Source organism: Tupaia chinensis, unplaced genomic scaffold (assembly GCF_000334495.1).
Source record: "Tupaia chinensis unplaced genomic scaffold, TupChi_1.0 Scaffold149666_1, whole genome shotgun sequence".
In the NCBI taxonomy this organism is placed as follows: domain Eukaryota; kingdom Metazoa; phylum Chordata; class Mammalia; order Scandentia; family Tupaiidae; genus Tupaia; species Tupaia belangeri.
In genome coordinates, this window is record NW_006209511.1 from 671,498 (window position 1) to 680,734 (window position 9,237).

The window sequence follows — 9,237 nt, forward strand, 5'->3', positions numbered from 1 at the left end:
GGATGAGGAATGTAGGAACCCAATACCCCCTGGGTGTCCAATAATTGGTAGCTATTGGTTATGCTGATGGGGAAGCTCTGAAATCAGGGAGTGGGCAAGATTCCCAGACCACAGCTGCTTCCTGATGGCACTCCTGGCTGCCTCCTCTAGCCCCTGACCAGCCACTTATGTTGAGCGCTGGCATGGCTGCAAGGCTGCCTTTGTTTTGGAGTAGGATTTCCAACCAGGCCTGGGATCTGGGACGCCTGCTTCTCCCCAGCCGAGTGCTTCCAGCTGGGCCTGGGTAATTGATACCAGCTGCTTTTGGGAACGTGGTTGGCACTTCCTATTTTGCTGGCAGGCAGGCTCTGATGTAAGAACCAGGCCTTCCCCAAGAGGCCCCAGGAGAACATGGAGGCAGAGGTGCTGGAAGTTGGTTTTCAGTCTATGGAGGGCAATATCTGCTGGGCAAAGGTCTAACCACTCAAGGCTCCACCCATAAGTGTTAGACCATACGTGCTGCTACAGAGGTTTGTTTCTCTGAGAGGAAATCACATTGATTGACTTACTAGCTTTTACCTTTCTCTCTGCTTCTCCAACTTTCTGCGCTTGCTGTTTTCCTGATAGTTGTATAGTATGACTCAGGTATGATTCTATCTGCTTGGAGAAGAAAGTATTATAGAAGGCTCAGCCATTCTGGACATCAATCATTAGTAACTACTAGCCCAAGAAAGGGCTCCTTTAAATCAGTATAATTTAGCGTTCATGAACTGTAGTTGGATAGATGGAGGAGTGACTTGCCCCAGGTCTACCTAGTGAGTAAGTTTCAGTGCGGTTTATCTCCAGGCCTGGTGGGTTTGTGCATGTGTGTGTGTGTGTGTGTGTGTGTGTGTGTGTGAGTTTGACTGGAATGCTGTGCTAGATCTGCTGAATTACACGTTTTATTCCTTAGATATCTTGGCTCTTGGAGATTATGTAAAGAAGTTGTTGTGCATATGGTAGAAAAAATATCCCTTCTTTAGTTTTGGCCAAATCAGAAACTGAATTGCTGAACTCTCTGTTTATGAGATATCTGACCACTTTTCTTACCTTTCTGAATTTTATTTCTTAATCTCGTAAAGTGTGAATAATAATTCCTACATTTGATATGACATATGTAAGGTGTGACCCAGTAAAGAGACTATTATTTATAAAAACATTAGTTCTTCTCCCTTCCCTAGTTTATGCCAAACCTGAAGGTATATCAGCTGGTTTGAATGTTTGCTGTGTAATCACTAAGTGTGGGAACACTCCAGACCTTTGAGCGTTTCATGTCTCTGGGAGGCCCCAGGAGAAAGCTGGCATTGTGTTACTCTCGCTTTGGGCCCAGGGAACCCAAATTGACACAATAGGATTTACGCAGTAAGTGGGAAAGTGGATAGCTTTTTATTTTAATGTCATTAGTTTACAGTTTCTAAGAAAAAACCACTGTGTCTAGTGACTCATTTTATTTAACAGTTGGAAATTTGATTTTTCAAGTTTTGTCAAGTCAGTAAGTATTGAAGGGAAATCCAGCATCTTAAGGAGGAACTAGCAGGACTCAGCCAAAACTATAATAGATTTGAACCTGTTAGGCCCCAGGAAAACCTAGTATTCCAACAAGAAGCATTTTCTTCCTTTCTCATCTGGGTCATTCATGAGGCCAATTAAGATGGTGAAGAAAGATTAAAAGAGAGGTCAGCGGATGGACTGGTGTTAAGGTGCTGGATTCTAACATGGTTGACTGTAGATTGGGTCCTAAACCTGGTGGCTTGAAATTCATGCTGGGCATTGTGCATGTGTGTCCAAAATCTTAGGAGGAAAATGAAGGAGAAGGGATTGTGGCATGGCCATACCCCCTGGGGAGGTGATTTCTCACTTTCCCTCTCTCTCTCTCTGTCTCTCTCACTCTGGTCAAATCAAAATAAATAAAGTTAAATAAAATACCAAAAAAATAAATGAAGAAAGAAATTCATGCTGGGCATTGTGCATGTGTGTCCAAAATCTTAGGAGGAAAATGAAGGAGAAGGGATTGTGGCATGGCCATACCCCCTGGGGAGGTGATTTCTCACTTTCCATCTCACTGCCTCTCTCTCAGCCATAAACCTGCCCTGTGGCAACAGCAACAAACAAACAACCCAACAGCAAAACACACACACACATGAACACACAAAGAAAACATAAAAACAAAACAGAAAAGTTTAAAAGAGGTAGAATGGTCTACTTGTATAAGATTGTAAGCCTTTTTGGTGACTATTTTAAGGAGTCTTTTTTTCAGACTGTTAAGCAGTTATTATGCCAACTGTTGCTCCTTTGTTGATGATGGAAATAATAAGACGTCACTATTTGTAAGGCACTTTCTCAAACACCAATTCATTTGATCCTACCAGTAACTCTGCAAAAGAACTGTAATCAGCTCTTCCTTATAGACAGAGAAACTGGGACTTCAAGAAGTCAAAATGACTTGTTTCAGAACAGTGACTGAATTCCAGTTTCTACATTTTGTAAAGCTTGGGCATCTGAGCCTGAAATCTGGGAACTATCTTAGATGCCTTCTATGTTCCTCTCCCTCCTCCAATCTAATTTCCAAGTCCTGTGGATTCTCTGATTTTGGTGCATCCAGTTAAAACCCTCTAAGAGTTTCCCATTGCATGCAGGACTAAGCCCATATAACCAGGTAGGGCTCACAAGCCATCCCTGAGCTGGTCTTTTTCTCTGTGCTCTTTGTAGTGCCCCTACCTCCCATGGATGGTAATCATTCACTTAGCTTGTCTTTATGGAGTGCCCACCACATGGCAGCTACTGTATTAGACACTAAGGATACAATGTGAACAAGACAGCCCAGCCCTGATGTCATAGGGCTTTCAGTCCAAGGGGACTGGACCTTAGTGGTATAACTGTGCTCTGTTCTTTGACAGAAAGGTTAGAGTGCTATGGGCATGCTTGGCAGTGGTATTTAATCTGTCTGAAGAGTTGGGGTGGGCATCCTTGATGAAGGGTACAGGGAGGAGGTTGTAGAGAGCATCCAGGTGGAAGAGACAGCTGTGCAGAGGCCTGTGGGTGGAGGGTGAAGATGGGCCATTGGGAGGGTAGGGGAAGAACATGAATCAAGTAGAGGCTGGAGAGCTGAGCAGAAGTCTGACTGTGTGATGCTTTAGAGGGCCACTGGTGGGTCTATGTCTTTTTCCCAAGAGCAGGGGAAGGCAGAGGTAACATAACCAGATCTGCACTTATAAAAACATACTCTAGCCATGCTATGGGGAATTAGCTGTTGAATGTTGCTGAGTCGTCTCGCTATTGTGTAATCTCTGGCTATCACCAGGTGTACTGCATTCCTGTTTCTGGGCCTTCTTGTATCCTTCTATTAACTCTCTTTTTTTTTAGAACAGACCAAACTAACTTTGGGCTGCCAGGGCAGTAAGTGGTTCTTGGGGTATAGAGGCTCTCTTCATTTTATTAAGTACTTCATTTTTTAGCAAATTGAAAATAGCATTATTAATATTCATTTTAGGACCTCATGAGAAAGAAAACCTCATTATTTAGAGTTGACTTCTGTTAATATCCCAGCCTAGGTTCATGTAATATTCTATCGTAGCTCTAGTTAAATGGGATCATGCATGTTCTAAAATTTCTATTTTAAAAACTTAACTGTAGGAGCGAGCAAGAGGTGTGGTGGTTAAGGTGCTGGAAACATGGCCAACTATGGTTTGAGTCCTGGACCTAGTGACTTCCTCTCTCACTTTCCTTTTCTCTCTCTCTCTCTCTCTGGTGAGTTACATGTGCAAAATTAAAAATAATAAATAAAATAAATAATTAATAAAATACAAACTTAACTGTAAAAAAACAAAAATAGGGACCAGCAGATGGTATAATGGTTATGTCATTGGACTCCCACATAGTTGAGCACCGTTTGAGTCCTGGACTCAGCAGCTTAAAACTCACACTGGGTGTGTGTGTGTGTGTGTGTGTGTGTGTGTGTGTGTGTGTTTGTGTGTGTGCATGCGTACCCAAGGTCCCAAGAAGAAAATGGCAGAGAAGGGATTGTGGCATGGCCATCCCCTGGTGCGGGGGTGGGGTGGGGTGATTTCTTGCTTTCTGTCTCTCTGGTGAGCATATGTGGTCTATACCAAAAAAACTCTCTAAATAATAATAATATAAATAAAAAATAAAAATAATAAAAATTTAAACTTAACTGTACATATGTTTTTTTTTTTACATTACTCAGCTCTCTTTTTTTCAAAAAAATGCATTAATTAATTTATTTACTTAAGAGAGAGATTTTTGCTATAGGGCTCATGCGCTTGCCAGAGAGAAGAGACAGGACAGAAAGTGAGAAATCACCCCCCAGGGGGTATGACAATCCCTTCTCCTCCAGTCTTCTCTCAGGATTTTTGGGCATGCATGAGTTTTAAGCTGCCTGAGTTGTTGAGATTACAAGTTTATGCCACTGTGGCCTTTTAATTTCTTTTTCCTTTTAAATTTAATTTAATTTTTATTTATTATTATTATGTTTTAGTTGGGCCAGAGAGAGACAGAGAGAGAGAGAGGGAAAGTGAGAAAGCAAGCTAGCAGGTCAAGGACTCAAACCATGGTCAGCCATGTGGGAGTCTAGCACCCTAACCACCATGCAACCTGCCGGCTCCTTCATTTCTTATTTCTGATAAGAAGACTAAATATTTATCCAGGGAAGTGAAGAGTTCTGGATTTGAATACAGGGCATCCAAAAATGGTTCTGTGAGAGACTGATTATACATAGAGGATAGCAGATGGATGGCCCTTTTTCCACCTGTGGGTCATGCCCATGATAAAAAGCCAAAGCACTCCCTGCTGTTGTACCTTACCATTTTTTTTTTTTGAGAGATTTTCACTGTAGGGCGCGTGCGCTCGCCAGCCAGACAGAGAGAGACATAGAGACAGAAAGCGAGAAATCACCCCCAGGGGGGATGGTCACGCCGCAATCCCTTTTCCTCCATTCTCCTCTCGGGATCTTGGGCACGCACGCACACGCGCCCGGCGTGAGTTTTAAGCCACCGGGTCTGGGACACGAACCGCGGTCGACTACGTGGGAGTCCAGCGACATAGCCGTTACGCTAACTGCTGGTTCCCTACCTTACCATTTTTCAGTCTGCTGTAAAGTAGATACGTGATATATATTGAACAGGGGCATACAATGTCTCACTTTCACGGACTGGTTTGCTTCGCTCAGCAGACACAATATGTGAAGGTATGAATAATGGGGTAGGATGGAGGGGGCCAGTGGGTAAAAACATTTAACAGACAAAAAATGAAAATTTATCTGTAGATGATAATATATATGGTAATATCTTTCGCTTCATTGATACGCACTATATTCATGCTGGGAAAAGCCATTTTGTACACTGTAAAGATGTAGAGTGATTATATGTAAATTTATAAAATTTTAAAAAATTAAAAACAACAAAAATGCCAAAGCACTTTTGAAATGTCGAGCATCTCTTCTTAACATCTCAGTGAGAAGATTTATGACCTTATATGAGTGAGGATAATCTTGTTAAGTTCCTAGGACTAGAATGTTTCTTTTCTTTCTGTCCATCTGTCTGTCTGTCTGTCTTTCTTTCTTTCTTTCTTTTTTTGAGAGGATTTTGCTATAGGGGGAGTGTGCTTGCCAGAAAAACAGAGACAGACAGAGAGGCAGAAACCAAGAAATCACCCCCAGGGATGATGGCCACGCTACAATCCCTTCTCCTCCATTCTCCTCTCGGGATCTTGGGCACGCACACACACGCACCAGGTATGAGTTTACGCCACAGGGTCTGGGACTCAAACTGTGGTTGACTACATGGGAGTCCAGTGACATACCCATTATGCCAACTGCTGGTCCCTTTATTCTTTCTTTAATTAAAAAAATACTTCTTTGATTTTATTTGCTATTATTATTATTTTTAAAAATTTGACCAGAGAGAGATAGAGAGAGAGAAAGGGAAAGTGAGAAAGCAAGCTATCAAGTCCAGGACTCTGACCACAGCTGGCATTTGGGAGTCTCGTGCCTTAACTACCACGCCACCTGCCGGCCTCAGCCTAGAATGTTTCTTGTCATTTATTTTAGCTGAAAGTTCAGTCACCCATTCCAACGTTTTAATGTTCATTGACCACTCTGTAAATATGGGGAGACCCTAGAAAATTTTTCTTTTTTTTTTTTTAAAGAATTATTTATTTATTTAATTCCATTTCTTCTTCGTATTATTATTAATTTGACCAGACAGAGACAGAGAGAAAAACGAAAAGTGAGAAAGTGAGCTGTCAGGTCCAGGACTGAACTGCAGTGGGCCATGTGGGAATTCAGCACCTCTAACCACCATGCCACCTGTCAGCCCACTCTAGAAAATTTTCTCATCCTTGGAAAAATATGAGCTTGTTGGGAGACTGACACTGAAAAATAAGATGCCTAGTCCAAGTGCTGTTTGAGAAATTCCTAAAGGATGTCGGGGGTGGGGGGAGGGAGGGGATGCAGCAGTTGGTGTGGAGGTTGAGGTGCTGGACTTGGTGGTCCTGCACATGGTCGACTAGGTTAAAGTCCTGGACTTGGTGGCTTGCTTTCTTACTTTGCCTCTTTCTTTCTGTCTCTCACTGATCAACTTGAAAAATAATAATAAATAAAATCAAATAAATAATTGTTAAAAAAAACAAAAACGGATGAGGGTAGCATAGGAGTCCCAAGGGTTAACTGCCTGTAGGAGGTGGCAAAGACTGGGACTCAACCTTTTCCACTCTCATTTTCTTCCTCTCCCTTCCCTCTTCCAGTCTGTTCCCTTCCTTTGTTCTTTGCTCTGCTGTTTCTCTTTTTCTATTTCTTTCCTTCAGTTTTATTGAGGTGTAATTTACATACTGTAAAACTCATCCATTTTAATGATAGAATTCAATTATTTTTAGTAAATTTACAGTATTGTGCCATCATCACCATAAGTACTTCATTCTGTCTTATTCTGAATTGTATTTTATTCTATTGATATATGAAGAATTTTCAAAAAATTTACAGAAAATATATATTAAGAAAAACTTGGATTTTGAAATTTTTTTGCACCAAATAAACTGTATTTCAGTTCCATTTTTTCATGAAGTCTTTGGAATCTCCTTGTCCATTGGGTTATCCATTCACAAAGGATGGACACAGGTTGTTTCCTTCCAGCATTTGGCTGTTATGAATAATATTGCTCTAAATATTTATGTACAAGTCTTTGTGTGGACATATGTTTTCAGTCTCTCAGGTAGAATCTAAGGAGTGGATTCACTGGGTTGTATGGTAAATTAATGAATTAATGTGTAGCTTTTAGGAAACACCATACTGTTTTCCAGAATGTCCGCAGTGTTTTATAATCCACCAGCATTGAGAATTTTTTTTTTTTTGCACTAAGATTTCTTGAACTGAGTGTTTGAACTGACTTTTAAAGAAGTAGGAGTCAGATCAGTGACTCCCAGATAGTACAGAAGCAAGGCTGACTGTATCAGAACTTCAGAACCAACTGTGTAAGGACTTCTGCCCCCTAGGGTCTGGAGAAAGATATAGGAAAAAATACAGGATGGAGCCTGGGCATGTGCACTTTTAGAAGTTCTCCTTTATGAAAATGTTAACCAAAGTTCTTACAGGAACTTTAGAGTGTGGTTTCCTTTTATTGAAATAACTTCAGCAACTAAAATTAATGGAAGAATCTAGTCAAAATGGAACTAGAGATAATTCATAGATTTTGACACACCAGCAATCACAGTAATGGAGCTGAAGTTTTTTGAAATCATGTTCTCTCCTGAGTATTACATTACTATCAGGTTTGATTTTTCTTTATTCTAATCATCATGTATAAACATCTAGTTATAAAAAAGAAAAGAAAAACTAATAAAATTATTCATTTTGCTTTAAAATAATATTTTGTATTTGTAAATAGTTATAAGCATAAGTGGCTGGATCATATTTGTCATCTTTATATGTACTTAGATGAAAGGTATAAGCACAAAAATAGTATACAGTAAACATTTAAGGTTGTCAAGTGGCTTAAATAGAATCCTTTAGTTTTATTTAGCAGTCATCTGCAAATAGTATATAGTCACACACGAAAAATGATGGCTTAGTCAATAACAGACCACACATACAACAGTGGTCCTATAAAATTATAATGGACTAAGCAATAATGATAGCCTTATCTTGGCCCTGATGACATCATAGCTGTTGTAACATAATAATGTAATACATTATTTATATTTTTGTGATTATACTGGTGTAAGCAATCCAGTTGTACTGCTAATCACATAAAAATATACCACATGTAATTATGTATAGTGCATGTATACCCGATAATCATAATAAATGACTGTTACTAGTTTATATATTTATAGTACCATACTTTGTACTATACTACTATTTTAAAGTGTATTTATTGTACTTAAAATTTTTTTCAGTTTACTATATAAAACTGTTTGACCTGGGGACCAGCAGTTGGTGTAATGGCTATGTCATTGGACTCCCATGTAGTTGACTGTGGTTTGAATCCCGGAACCGGTGGCTTAATCACGCCGGGTACATGTGCGTGCATGTCCAAGATCCCGAGAGGAGAAGGGATTGCAGTGTGGCCATCCCCTCAGTGGGTAATTTCTCGCTTCCAGTCTTTCTGGTGAGCGCATTCACCCTATAGCAAAAACTTCTCCAAACAAAACAGAACAAAACAAAACAAAAAAACACAACAGTATGCCCTGTAACATTGAAAAAAAAAAAAAAAAAAGAAGAAGCTCTCTAAGTGATTGTGACAAGTAGCCTTATTTAGGAATCACTGAGCTGAATGGGCTAGGGGATAGGATGGGCAGGGAGGACATTTTCGGAACATTCTAGGCAGTGGAAACTCCATGTGAAAATCAGAGTGATAAACGTTAGCACTAGGAATGGCCAGAGAGAGACAGAGAGAAGCAAGTTAGATTTTGCATTGGTTGAGACTTAATGAGGAACCAATTAATTCACTGAACTATCCAAAGAGTTTGCTGTGAGAATTTTTTTTTAAAGAATTATTTTTTTAATTATTTAATTTTATTTATTCATTCATTTATTTTAATTTGACCAGAGAGACAGAGAGGGAGGGGGAGAGAAAGTGGGAAAGCAAGCCACCAGGTCCAGGACTTAAACCGTGGTCGGCCATGTGGGAGTGTCCAGCACCTTAACCACCACGCAACCTGCTGGTCCCTGAGAATTTTTTTTTTTTTTTTTGGGAGGGTTTTTCCTTT

At 40.1% G+C, this 9,237-nt stretch overlaps 1 long non-coding RNA gene across 1 annotated transcript in view; it reads right to left on the reverse strand.

Annotated features, from left to right (window-relative positions):
* The window catches only part of LOC102485499 (uncharacterized), a 27,185-nt gene that overhangs the window by 16,751 nt on the left and 1,197 nt on the right, over positions 1-9,237 (reverse strand). The gene's annotated exons all lie outside the window — the stretch shown is intronic.